Here is a 15,127-nt window from a genome sequence, read left to right on the forward strand (position 1 = left end):
AATGTTGTTTCAATTATCGAGATAATCAAATGTTCTTGAAATGTGACTTTTTTAGGCCTTGCAACTGATATCTTCAAGTTTTGTGTTTATAAAAATACAATTGTTTCCACATTTCTTTGCATTTCACATCACCTTTCAACAGGTAAGAGCAATGTTGAAATGATATTCATGAGTCAATTTGTCCTCCAAATCGAGTAAACATATTTATTCCTTTGATCTAATGATCAAAGTTGATGAGATGTTGCTGTAGTTTAATTATTAATAATAATGTATATGTATACTTACTGTATATGCGTATTAATGGAAAGATTTTTTTCATATTCGCCATCTAACAAGAAATAAAAGTACCTTTAAGATCGAACTTAATTTTTCATAGATTTCATTTTTTAGTGTCTCTTAAAACTGTAAATGCTCGAGATGGCGACACTAAAAAATTAACTTAACCCTGAGTTGATATCGCTCATGGATCGACTCAAAACATACCTAAGCATTATCGATCCATAGATTGAAAAACAATAATCTACAAACAAAAAACAATACCAGCTCAACAATTTGATCTTATTTGAAGATTACCTTTAATTACTCCTTGAGTGACAAAATTGAATTCCTTTAGTTTTACGCCAAGTAGGTTGGGCAAGCCACCATTGGGATAAGAATCAATGTCACTTTATGCATCACCAATCCCAAGTCCTTAAACCCCATGACTTATGATGATTCTGATATACCTTATTGACCACAGCTTAGGTGCGCATGTAGTTGGTTATGCAGAAAAAAGTATCGAAATTCGTTTATCTGCTGCATGCGTACCTAGGCTGTGTCCAGACAAGTGAAAATTCGAAAATTTATTGACTTTTTTGATGAACTGAGCCAAAGAAGGACCAAGAACTTGGTTTTTCCACAGGTTGGAAATAGCTGATTGTTTGGCCCGCTTACGATCAAACTAGCCAATAATTCGATTACCGATTTAATTTGACCGTCTTGATTTTTTGGATCCATACGATCAATCAACTCCGAAAATTCGTACTGGTTGGGTTGACTTTCAAGAACTTAACAATCCATAAATCGACTGGAAAACAGTTGAAGTAATGTAAGCTTGAGAAGGTCTATATCTCATGAAGATGTCCATTGAATATCAAATCTCATAGAATCAGTGCTTTCTTCTCGATTTTTGAACCTTCCATTGTCAACAGATAATAAGTCATGGATTCATGGAATTTTGAAAATGACCAATGATTTTGTCCATACTCGGCGAGATCTATATTATGATTACATGAAATTGTTTCAATGATTCCTGAAGAAGCAGGTAAACTTGCCCTTTTCGTAAGCGTTCGTATTTGTACGTTGCTTTAGTTTTACCCAATCAGGCTGTCCATAGTTAGTCTTAGTTGATGATGCATGTAGCAATGACTGACTCTAATGAATCGTGATCGAGTTCGAGTTTCCTTATCCTGGGTTGATGTTGCTCATGGATCGAGTCGAAATTAGATTCATGAGCAATATTAACCCGTGGATACAAAAACAATAATCAAAGGACCAACGTCATGATTGCATCAAATTGCACTGATTCATGAAGAAGCAAAAATAATGTTACCGGCTAAACATTTTGATTTAATTTGAAAATTACCTCAATCACTTGTTGATTGAAACATTGAACCTTCTTTAGTTTCCCCCATGCAGGTTGTTCAAGACACCATTGGGATACTTATCAGAGTAACTTTATGCATCTCCACTTTATGCAAATGACATTGACTTCTACCCAAACGGAGGTTATAAACAATCGTTCAGTTTAACCTGATAATCACCGTTTGGGTAAAAACAAATGGCACTCAAACATCTTTAATCCTCCAACAGCAATAGCCAATAAGGTGTACATTTGGAAATTTTTCGCAGCTTGGAAATAGTTGATTGTTTAAGACTTAAGGATTTACAAATGCGAATAATCTCCGTGTTACTATTGATAGATGCGAATAACACGATGAGGCTATTCACGTTGAAAATCAATTACCAAATTATCAAATTCATCGAAAGAGCCTGAATGAATAAAAAGCCAACAAAATATTTACGAAAAATTTTAAACGACTTAAGATTAAAGTAAACTTACTTTAATTGTTGGCCAAAAGTCTACTGGATAACAGTTAGAATGATGAAAGCTTGAATAGGCTTCATGTCTTATTAAGCTGAGGAAAAACTTTTTTTGGTTATTCAGGTTGACGGTCAATTGTTGATTTTGGAAGATATGTAAAACTGTCTTTCGAGTAAAGAGTTAGGTGAAAAATATCGTGCCTCAACTGTACAAAAAGATACCAAAGTTTCAACTTCGAACCCAATTTTGTCAATGATTGCTCATCTGCGAAACTTTTTAATTCAAAAAGTGGAATCAATTTTATGCCTTTGAAAAGGTTCAAGAACTGTAACCATTCTTGCGATTAAAAAGTTTCTCTGATCGAAGGTTTTGATAAAATCACTTTCAAAGCTTAACCTTAGATTTTAGTTTTTTCAGTTGTAGAACCAGATTTCATTTTACTTTTAGGTTGCTCACATTAACGATGGGTTTTCATCATCAGATTATTATATTCGACTACAACTAGTCTTTACCTTTTGATAACAGCAATTGAATTTCATTCATCGACCAAATGCTTGGAGTGCAAAGCCATAAATTCATAGTCACCATTGGGATAAAAATCAATGTCACTTGAAGCATCTTCAATTCAAAGTCCTCCAATCACATGAGTACCGATGATTTGACTGAGAAATTTGCAGGTTTAAATCTTTATGAAACTAACATTTGAAAATCAATTGTATTCATCGAAAGAGTCTAAATAAATAAAAGGTCAACAAAATATTTAAGCAAAAACTGCAAACGACTTACAATAAATTACTTTCAGCTACTGTTGGATAAAATCTTTCTGATGATTCTGATACACCTGATTGGACATAGTTTAGGGGCCCATGTAGTTGATTATGCAGTAAAAAATTATGAAAATTCTTTTCTCTGCTTCATGGGCCCCTAGACTATGTCCGATCAAGTGTACATTTGCATTTGAATTTCTTGATTCATCCAGCCAGAGAGATACCAATAACACGAGTGTTTGCCACACCTTGAAATAGTTGATTGTTTTGGTCCAGTTTTGATAAATCATTATAATATGTTCATATGCTCGGTGCTCAAGTGGGTTTTTAAACTTTAAAGTTATATAACTTTTTTAATTCAATTGATCGAATTTTTCGATTGATAACTTTAAGGTGAAAAAGGTTTTAATTAATCGAATTCGTCAAAATGATATTTCTGTGTAGTGAAAAAAGGAGCAAAAATTAACAAATTGGTCAGCTATTTTTTCAAATTTTTGGTTCGTCGTTTTAGCTACTTTTGCCGATATTGCTTTTAGGTAGTTAATCATTTAGAGGGCCACTTTAAAATAAAATGAATTCGATTTGCTTGATTAAAATCTGGTTTAATCACTAATTTGCGCATTTTCTGTCAAAATCAGAAACTTTAAGAAACGAGATATCAAAGTTTTGATCACGTTAATCGAATTCTTTTCGAGTCTGTAAGATCCAGAAAAAAATCATCTCTATTATCTTAAATTAATGATCAATGAAAATTTTCTTCAGTTTATATGTAATATTTGCTGCAATATTAGTAACCTTAGATTTGATTTTAAAAGATTAACTTAATTGGAGATAATGTTGCCCATCTCTGTGCTTCTCTGTTCTGACCTTACTCTTACCAGAAACGATAAACAAGAAATGAATATAAAACATAAGCAAAAAAAACGCTGAGCAAAACTTACGCCATGGAGGTTGTGAACCAGTTTTGTAGCAATACTTATTGTAATGATAGCAGCAGTATTTGTGGGGATGGCTCGAATTTACCAAGTATCGAGAAAACTCAACGTTTTTGTTTGATGAACAAAATGTGCCATTTGTTCGTATTCGGCGAGATCTAGCCACCCAATCAAGTACACTTTCCCTTTTCGTAAGCGTCATAATTTGGACATGTCTTTAGTTTTATCCCAATCAGGTTGTTCATAGTCAGTCTTTGCGAATGATGCAATGGATGACTCGAGATTTAGTTTGAATTTCCTTACCCTGGATCAATGTTGCTCATGCATCTACTCAAAATTATAATAGATACTTGAGCAATACGGATCCATGGAATGAAAAACAATTATCAAATGAGCAACGTGATGATTGCATCAAATTGCACTGATTCCTGAAGAAGAAGCAAAAATTTAACCAGCTCAACGATTTGATATAATTTGAAAATTACCTTTAATTACTCCTTGAGTGAGAAAATTGAACAATCTTTAGTTTTACGCTGAGCAAGTTGCTCATAACCACCATTGGGATGAAAATCAATGTTGTCCAACCCAAGTTTTTCCAGCACATGTTTTATGATGATTCCGATACACCTGATTGGCTATAGTCTAGGATGCCATGTAGTTAATTATGCAAAAAAAAGTAGGAAAATCGGTTCATCTGTTTCATGTGAGCCTAGACTGTGTCCAAACAAGTGTACATTCCAAAATTTCTTGACTTTTTTTTGATCGCTGGTTGGGTTGACTCTCAAGAACTAAATCTTCCTTTCTTCCAAATCTTCTTCTAATCGACTGGAAATCAGTTGAAGTAATGTAAGCTTGAGAAGGTCTATATCTTATGAAGATGGTCCATTGAATATCAAATCTCATCGAATTAGTGCTTTCTTCTCGATTTTTGAACCTTCCATTGTCAACTGATAGTAAGTCCAACAAGGCTGAAATTGCTGATAGACTGAAAGCTATTCACTTTACGCTTTGATAAAAAAATCATAAATAATATTTAGCTTATGAGCATCTAATCGCTATCAAATTCTGGTCCTACAAATGGAATGATGACGAAAAATAAAATCTGAATTTTGTTTTACAGCTTTCAATTGATATTTTGTTATGTTCAATGTCAAACAAACAGTAAGCCTTACCAGCTTTACTTTTGGTGCTTAAATCTCTGTGATCAGCTGTTCAATCACTTATTCAATTAAATTAAATTACCTTCAATCACTTGTTGATTGAAACATTGAACATTCTTTAGTTTCCCCATGCAGGTTGTTCAAGACACCATTGAGGTACTTATCAAAGTAACTTTATGCATCTCCAATCCCAACTCCTTAAACCACATGATTTATGATGATTCTGATGCACCTGATTGGCCACAATCTAGGAGCACACATAGCGGGGTAAAGAATTTTCATACTTTATCCTGCTATGTGTGCTCCTAGACTATGACCGTTCAATTGGCGATGAATTGAGCCAGAGAGGGACCAACAACACGAGTGTTTGCCACACCTTGAAAACAGTATAAATAGTAATACCTGAAAAATAGGCAAAAAGTAAATCACGAACTCTAATCAACAAACTAATCTAATATGAAAATTACTTTTAACTACTCCTTGATTGAGAACAATGCTTTGCTGCTGAAAAGCTTGACCTGAACCAGGACCAGTTTCAACAAAAATTTCAATGCGCTGTTTATTCAATTTCGCTACACGATCAAGGCTTATGAATCCTGAATAGCTGACTGAAAATTGCCAGTTTGTTACTGATGAATGTCCATGTTATCATGTTTCCCCTTTGCGATCAAAGTAAGGTCAAAATCTGATTTTCGGCAAGTGAAGTTGTGAAAGAGTGTGCAAGAAATGGGTTCCCTGTAAACTCGCCACATTCAAGCTTTCCAACATACAGCGAGTCAAACAGGTTTTTCATAGTCACCATTGGGATAAAAAATCAATGTCACTTCATGCATCTCCAATCCCAAGTCCTTAAAACACACGATTTATGATGATTCTGACTTTCGAATGTACACTTAATAGGACACAGTCTAGGCGCGCAAGCAGCTATATTCGCAACTAAACTGTGTCCAATCAAGTGTACATTCGAAAGTCTCTTGACTTTTTTGATGAATTGAGCCAGAGAGAGAGCCGTTTTTGCCACAGCTTGAAAATCACTTATTGTTTGGACTGGTTTTGATCAAATCAGTCAATAACTCGATCACAATTGCACTGGTTGATTTTTGGACCCATACGACCAATCAATACCGAAAAATCGTACTGGTTAGGTTGATTTTCAAGAACTAAATCTTCCAATCGACTGGAAAACAGTTGAAGTAATGTAAGCTTGAGAAGGTTTTATCTCTTATGAAGATGCTCGATTGAATATCAAATCGCATCGAATCAGCGCTTTCTTTTCGATTTTTGAACTTTCCATCGTCAGCTGATAATATAATAAGTCCAACAAGGCTGTCATTTTGATAGATTGGAAGCTATTATAATCACTTTCATCTCTAAAGACAATCGACAACCAGAAGGTTTTGGCAAGAATGATAAATAATATTTAGCTTATGAGCATCTAATCGCTATCAAATTCTGGTCCTACAAATGGAATGAAGACGAAAAATAAAATCTTAATTTTGTTTGTCAGCTCGCAGATTTTGTTATGTTCAATGTCAAAACAGTCAGCATTAGCAAGCATTACTTTTGTTGCTTTCAATCTCTGTGATCAGCTGTTCAATCACTTATTCAATTAATTGCTTATGTTTTTATTTTTAATTGATTTCATAATGAAACTTGCCTATGTTCATCGTTTAAAAGAACCAGAGAAAAGCTTCAAATTATTCAAAATTTAAAAGTGAAAAGTTAAAGTAAATCTAATATTTCTTCATGTTTCTGAGGTTTCCCATAAGTTTCGAAAACTGTTTTCCGTCGACTCTTTAATAAAATCGATCTGCGTACTACCGCATCATAGCACCAAAAAGAAAAAGATTAGAATGAATTTTTTCTTCATCGAAAAATTAAATTTTCAAAATCAAAATCTGACTTATTTCCTTTTGAATTCGAGATCATCTTTTTCCTGACTCTTGATAGTTATTCCTTTGATCTAGTGTCCAAGTGTATAAGATGTTGTAGTTGTATGTGCATACTTATGTTTATACGTATTTGTGTATACCAGTAAAACTTTGTCATTGGATATCTGGACAGTTATTGTTAAAAAAGAGATTGATGGAATAATGAAATGAATGGAAAATAAACAAGATGCTCATAGTTCTTTACATGGTTAATCAATTAATAATATCACCTTAAATCAAAGTAATGTCATCAATCAATGATTGTTAATTGCATTAAATTGAACAACTCAATAAATTAACGAATTAATTGTTTTTTATCTTAAATTAATGATTAATCAAAATTTCCTTTTTCTCTTTCAGTTTGTATGGATTCGCTGCAATAGTAATAACTAACAATAAGTCCAATCCACATCATAAACCTTATATTTAATTTTAAAAGATCACTTGATCTGATCTAAAATTAAATGTCCTATGTTGTCTCTCTTTAGTCCGTAAAACCTTACTCTTACCGAGAACGATAACCAAGAAATGAATGTTAAACATAAGCAAAGAAAACGATGAACAAAACTTACGAAATGGAGCTTGTGAATCAGTTTGTAGGAATGGATCGATTTCGCCAAAAAGCGATGAAATATTTCATATTTTGGTGAATTTGATCTACTGACCCGACAATCAGCACACATTCCCTTTCCAAGATCCTCATAATTTGGACAATGATAACCAACAATTGACAATTTTCAGTCAGCTATTCAGGATTGAATTAATTGAGGAGTCAACTTTAAATGACATTAACTTTTACATAAACGAGGGTTATAAACAATCGTTTAGTTTAACTCGATAACCCCCATTGAGATAAAAGCAAATGGCACTTGAATATCTTTAATCCAGAGTCCTCCAACGACATGATCTCTGATGATTTCATTGAAGATTTTTTCAAACTATAGCCAATAAGTTGTACATTTGGAAATTTGCCGCAGCTGGAAACAGTTGATTGTTTAAGACTTAAGGATTTGCAAATACGAATAATCTCCATGTTACTATTAATAGAAGCGAATAATATGGAAATAATTCATACTATTAGAAGTATATAATACTAGGAGCGATGAACAAATAAATTATTTACAACTGAAAATCAATATCACTTTATCGAAAGAGCCTAAATGAATAAAGTTTAAAAAAATATTTAATGAAAAACTGCAAACGACTTACAATAAATTACTTACAATTGCTGTTAAAGAAAATTTTTCTGATGATTCTGATACATTTGATTGGGCACAGTCTAGGTGCGCATTTAGCTGGTTGTGCAGAACAAAAGTGTAAAAATACTTTCATCTGCTACATGCGTGCCTAGACTGTGTCCAATCAAGTGTACATTCGAAAATTTCTTCGGTGAAATTTCTTCAATTAAATTTGGTGAATTTGATCTACGCACCAGACAACCAGTTCGCTTTCCCTTTTCGAGATCCTCATAATTTGGACATTGATAAGCAACAATTGACGCTTTTCAGTCAGCTATTCAGGATTGAATTAATTGAGGAGTCAAATTTAAGTGACATTGACTTTTACCCTAACGGAGGTTATAAACAATCGTTTAGTTTAACCTGATAATCACCGTTAGGGTAAAAACAAATGGCACTTAAACATCTCCAATCCCACGTCCTCCAACAGCAATAGCCAATAAGGTTTACATTTGGAAATTTGTCGCAGCTTGGAAACAGTTGATTGTTTAAGACTGAAGGATTTGCAAATTCTTATGATCTCCATGTTTCTATTAATAGATGTGAATAACATGTGGATATTATCCATACTGAAAATCAATAGCATTCATCGAAAGAGTCTAAATGAATAAAAGTCAACAAAATATTTACGGAAAAACTTTTAACGACTTAAAATATAAGTAACTTACTTTAATTGTTGGCCAAAAGTCTACTGGTTAACAGTTAAAATGATGAAAGCTTGAGAAGACTTCATGTCTTATTAACTATTAATGCCTCAACTATACGAAAAGAGACCAAAGTTTCAACGTCGAACCCAATTTCGTCTGCGAAACTTTTTATTTCAAAAGTGGAATCGGTTTATGTCTTTGAACTATTAACCGAAACAAATGGTTCTTTCTTTGTTATAATTAGTTGACAGCACGCTCTAACAGAAAAAAGCACTCAAAGGTCACTGAAAAGAACCGATGGACCTAGAACCCTCTTCGAAAAAAGGCGGAAACTTATGCACACCCCTAATAACAATTAACAGTTTTTCTTTGCCTTTGAAAAGCTTGACCTGAACCACGACCAGTTTCACCAAAAATTTCATTGCGCTATTTTTCAATCCAATCTCAAATCTCTCCAATCTCAAGTCCTTAAACTACATGATTTATGCTGTTTCTAATACACCTCATTGGCCATAGTCTAGGCTCCCATATACTTATGGTTATGCAGAAAAAATATGAAAATTTGTCCACAGTCTGGGAGCACATGTAGCTGGATAAAGTATGAAAGTTCTTTACCCTGCTACATGTGCCCCCCAGACTATATCCGATCAATTTTGTTGAATTGAGCCAAAGAGCCACACCTTGAAAACAGTTGATTTGTTTTGGACCAGTTTTGGTAAAACACAGAAATCCATTGTTTTTGAATTCTAATTTATTGATGAATGACATCAATCAACTCACAAAAACATTGTATTTGGCCGGTTTACCAATCATTCCAATTCATAAATCGACTGGATAACAGTTAGAATGATGAAAGCTCGAGAAGGCTCCATCCCTAATGTAGCTGTTATCTTGAATAACATTGTATTCAATGAAACATATGTAACAAACCCTCTGTAAATACAAGGAAAGAGATAAAGAAAAGCATTGAAGAGTTGAAAAAACATTTGTCTTCGACCAAAATTTCAAATGCCTTACCCAATGTAAAGGAAGTCTCAATAACAGCAGCATAAAATAAAGGCTGATAATAGGAGTGAGCATTAATCGAGATGTAAAGAGGTCATTGCATGATATTGTTTTGCTGATACCTGAAGAATAGGCAAAAAGTATGTTACGAACTTTTAATCAAAAATTTAATCTAATTTGAAATTTATCTTCAAGCACTCGTTGATTGAGGAAATTGAATAATCCTTTAGTTTTACGCCATGCAGGTTGTTCATAGTCAACATTTGGATAAAAATCAATGCCATTTACAAGAGTATCTCATTGTTAGAGCATCATCAAACTCAAGTCCTTAAATAAAATGATTTCTGATGATTCTGATACACCTGATTGGACACAGCCTTGGTGCTATGTAGTTTTTTATGCAGAAAAAGTATGAAAATTCTTAATTCTGCTACATGTGCTCCAAGGCTGTGTCGAAACAAGTGTACATTCGTAAATTTCTTGACTTTTTTGATGAATTGAACCAAAGAGGGGCCAACAACATGAGTTTTTGCCACACCTTGAAAATAGCTGTTTTTTGGACCAGTTTTGGTCAAAATAGCCAATAACTCGTTTTGACCGGTTCGATTACATTGGTTCCATACAACCAATCAACTCAATACTGGTTGGGTTGAAATTCAAGAGCTAAATCTTCCAATCCATAAAGCGACTGGAAAACAGTTTAAGTAACGAAAGCTTGAGAAGGCATCTCTTATGAAGATGCTCGATTGAATATCAAATATCATCGAATCAGCGCTTTCTTTTCTATTCATGAACTTTCCATTGTCAACTGATAATAAATCCAACAAGGCTGAAATTTCTGATAGATTGGAAGCTAAAACCATGATCATTAATCACCATTTTAAATGGTAGATGTGTTATGTACAAATGATAATTTTGACTAATTATATTATTCAGAATTGTTAATCGTCATCATCATCATCACATCTATCATATCACCTCACAGTCGTTTTTTAGTACATAAATGACAAAATGGTTATAAAATGCAATCAATATCTAGAATGTTTTGGTAAAAATTGAAAATGATATCCAGCTTAAGTGCATCTAATCAAAATCAAATTGTGGTCCAACAAATGAACAGACTGAACCAGAGAAAAGTTTAAATTATTCAAAATCTAAAAGTAAAAAGTAAATAATATTTTCTCATACTTCATAAAAATACAATTGTTTCCACATTTCTCTTCATTTTTCATCGCCTTTCAACAGGTAAGAGAAATGTTGAAATGATATTCAATGATATAGAAAACGATTCACAAACTCACGACATGTAGATTGTGAAGCAGTTTGTAGTAATGAGACATTTTTGTTTGATGAAAAAATGTTTCATACAATCTCTTTGGTGAAATTGATCTACTCAACCGACAATCAGCACACATTCCCTTTCCAAGATCCTCATAGTTTGGACATTGATAACCAACAATTGACAATTTTCAGTCAGCTATTCAGGATTGCATTAATTGAGGAGTCAACTTTAAATGACATTGACTTTTACCCCAATGGAGGTTATAAACAATCGTTCAGTTTAACCTGATAATCACCATTGGGGTAAAAACAAATGGCACTTAAACATCTCCAATCGCAAATCCTCCAACAGAATGATTTCTGACGATTTCACTGAAAAAAACTTTTAAACTATAGCCAATTAGGTTTACATTTGGAAATTTCAAGCCCACAATTTTTTTATTTTTATGAAAAATTGAGCACCAATAACACGAGATGCCATAGCATATAAAAATTGATGGTCTAAGACTTAATGATTTGCAAATGCGTATAATCTCCATGTTATTATTAATACGATGTAGATGCGAATAACATGTGGAAATTATACACACTGAAAAACAATAGCATTTATCGAAAGAGCCTAAATGAATAAAAAGTCAACAGAATATTTAAAACTTAAAACGAGTTAAGATAAAAGTAACTTACTTTAATTGTTTGCCAAAAGTATACTGGATAACAGTTAGAATGATGAAAGCTCTAGAAGGATCCATGCCTAATGTAGCTGTTGTCTTGAATCTTGTTGTGTTATCTTCAATCCCAAGTCTTCCAATCACATGAGTTCCGATGATTTCATTGTGAAATTTTCAGGCATGAAGTTTTCTGAAACTATGGCCAATTAGGTGTATCTGAAAATTTCCGAAAAGATGAATTTTTGAATACTATTTTGCGGTTGACTGGACTAATGGTTGATTGTTTAAGCTTTATTCGCCCAGTCAACTGCGCAAAAGTATTTAAAATTAATTGACTTATAAGGATCTGCAAATGTAAATAATCTGAAAATGAATGAAAAAATAGGAGGATATTTAAAATTGTCTTTCGAGTAAAGAGTAATCTGATCATGGGAGGGTTTCCAAAAAAAGTGGTAAATCGACATCTAATCGAACTGTTTTACGAAAAATATGATATTCATTATTGTTATGATGTTTTCGCACTTGACAACTTTATAGATAACTCGCGGTTCGATCCAACAGAAAGCTGCATGAGCTATTACATGTATAATTCTAAGGACTTTTTGGACATTCAGGTTACTGAGAAATTGCAGAATCCGTATCTCTTACTATTGACTTGAATTGACTGAAAAGTAAAGTTTACAAAGTGTGAACAACATGGATCAGTACCAACAAAAATGGAAGTCATTTTCTCGACAATCTGCCGCTTTTCTTTTTCTCCTTGATTGAGATCACTGCACAATCCTTTAGTTTTGCCCGAATCAGGTTGTCAATAGCCAGTCGTAGTGGTCAAGGCACGTGACAACTGTAATGACTCGAGATTTAGCTGGCAATAAATTCATGAGCACGTTGATAGATGAATTGAAAAGCATTAATCGAGATGTAAAGAGGTGATTGCATGATATTGTTTTGCTGATACCTGAAGAATAGGCAAAAAGTATGTTACGAACTTTTAATCAAAAATTTAATCTAATTTGAAATTTATCTTCAAGCACTCGTTGATTGAGGAAATTGAACAATCCTTTAGTTTTACGCCATGCAGGTTGTTCATAGTCAACATTTGGATAAAAATCAATGCCATTTACAAGAGTATCTCATTGTTAGAGCATCATCAAACTCAAGTACTTAAATCAAATGATTCCTGATGATTCTGATACACCTGATTGGACATAGCCTAGGTGCCCATGTAGTTTTTTATGCAGAAAAAAATATGAAAATCTTTATTCTGCTACATGTGCTCCTAGGCTGTGTCCAAACAAGTGTACATTCGTAAATTTCTTGACTTTTTTGATGAATTGAACTGAAGAGGGGCCAACAACACGAGTTTTTGCCACACCTTGAAAATTTGAAAATTACCTTTAATCACTTGTTGATTGAAAATATTGAACATTCTTTAGTTTCCCCGAGCTGATTGTTCAAGCCACCATTGGGATACTTGTCAAAGTAACTTTATGCCTCTCCAATTCCAACTCCTTAAACCACATGATTTATGATGATTCTGATACACCTCATTGGCCACAGTCTGGGCGCTCACATTGCAGGGTAAGGTATGAAAATTCTTTATCCTGCAATATGTGCCCCTAGCCTATGTCCGATCAATTTGCATGAATTGAGCCAAAGAGAGAGAGAGAGAGACCAACAACACGAGTGTTTGCCACATCTTGAAAACAGTATAAATAGTATACCTGAAGAATAAGTAAAAAGTAAATTACGAACTCCAATCAACAATTTAATCTAATTTGAAAATTACCTTTAATTACTCCTTGATTGAGAACATTGCTTTACTACTGAAAAGCTTGACCTGAATCAGGACCAGTTTCAAAAAAAATTCAATGAGCTGTTTATTCAATTTCGCTCCACGGCTTACTCGCCACATTCAAGCATTACAACATACAGAGAGTCAAACCCTTTTACAACTCTAAAGAAATCTCATCACTAATTATTTACTGATATGGCAAGTAAATTTATGATTTTTATATATGACTCATAATGACAGTACTTGACATAATCCACATTATAAACCTTAGATTTAATTTTAAAAGATCACTTGATCTGATCTAAAATTAAATGTCCTATGTTGTCTCTCTTTAGTCCGTAAAACCTTACTCTTACCGAGAACGATAACCGAGAAATGAATGTTAAACATAAGCAAAAAAAACGATGAACAAAACTTACGAAATGGAGCTTGTGAACCAGTTTGTAGGAATGGATGGATTTTGAAAAAAGCGATTAAATGTTTCATATTAAATTTGGTGAATTTGATCTACGCACCAGACAACCAGTTCGCTTTCCCTTTTCGAGATCCTCATAATTTGACCATTGATAACCAACATTTGGCAATTTTCAGTCAGCTATTCAGGATTGCATTAATTGAGGAGTCAACTTTAAATGACATTGATTTTTACCCCAACGGGGGTTATAAAAAATCGGTTAGTTTAACCTGATAATCACCGTTTGGGTAAAAACAAATGGCACTTAAACATCTCCAATCGCAAGTCCTCCAACAGCATGATTTCTGACGATTTCACTGAAGAAACTTTCAAACAATAGCCAATTAGGTGTACATTTGGAAATTTCAAGCCCGCAATTTCTTTAGTTTTGTGAAAAATTGAGCACCAATAACACGAGATGCCACAGCTAATAAATAATTGATGGTCTAACGAGGGAACCGTCAGAAGTGTCCGATTGATATTTAGATTTTATTGGTCGCAATCGGTACATTAGACCTTGTTGAGAACTAATTTAACGAATTAGCTGCCACGTTTTCGATTTCAGCATTTTATCACCATTTTTCTAAAAATTTGTATGCTTCTCTATGGAGATTTGTAAGTTCATTTTTTAATTTTTGAAATGTTGAAAAAAATGCAAATCCCCATAGAAAAGCATACAAGTTTTTTAGAAAAAACGCGATAAAATGCCGAAATCGAAAAGGTGGCAGCTAATTCGTTAAATTAGTTCTCAACAAGGTCTAATGTACCGATGGCGACCAATAAAATCTAAATATCAATCGGACACTTCTGACGGTTCCCTTGTAAGACTTAATGATTTGCAAATGCGTATAATCTCCATGTTACTATTAATAGATGTGAATAACATGTTGAAACTGTACACACTGATAATCAAAGGCATTTATCGAAAGAGCCTAAATGAATAAAAAGTCAACAGAAGTCCTTGAGTCTTTGGATTGAATTTATTGTACTCAGTGGAAAGAAATTTAAGATCAGTCATGATCGGTGTCTAACTCGTTACCTTAATCCTTGGTCCTCAGTCAACTGTTCAGGATTGATAAGCATTAATTGATAACTTTAGATTATACTGACTTCTACCCCAATGATTTTCATAGGGGATACATTCGGATAGAAGTCAATGCAAT

At 33.5% G+C, this 15,127-nt stretch overlaps 1 long non-coding RNA gene across 1 annotated transcript; it reads right to left on the bottom strand.

The window, feature by feature from the left end:
- Positions 1–5,961: 5,961 nt before the first annotated feature.
- On the bottom strand, positions 5,962–10,117 carry LOC112539393 (uncharacterized). Its single transcript, XR_016198610.1, has 3 exons — positions 9,779–10,117; positions 8,783–9,694; positions 5,962–8,683 (listed from the first exon to the last, which is right to left on the bottom strand). It is a non-coding gene; the product is annotated as an uncharacterized LOC112539393 (long non-coding RNA).
- Between the last annotated feature and the right edge of the window lie 5,010 nt (positions 10,118–15,127).

This window comes from Tetranychus urticae, chromosome 2, assembly GCF_039701765.1.
Source record: "Tetranychus urticae isolate SD_2017Ah chromosome 2, NJAU_TeUrti_SD_1.0, whole genome shotgun sequence".
NCBI classification, from domain to species: domain Eukaryota; kingdom Metazoa; phylum Arthropoda; class Arachnida; order Trombidiformes; family Tetranychidae; genus Tetranychus; species Tetranychus urticae.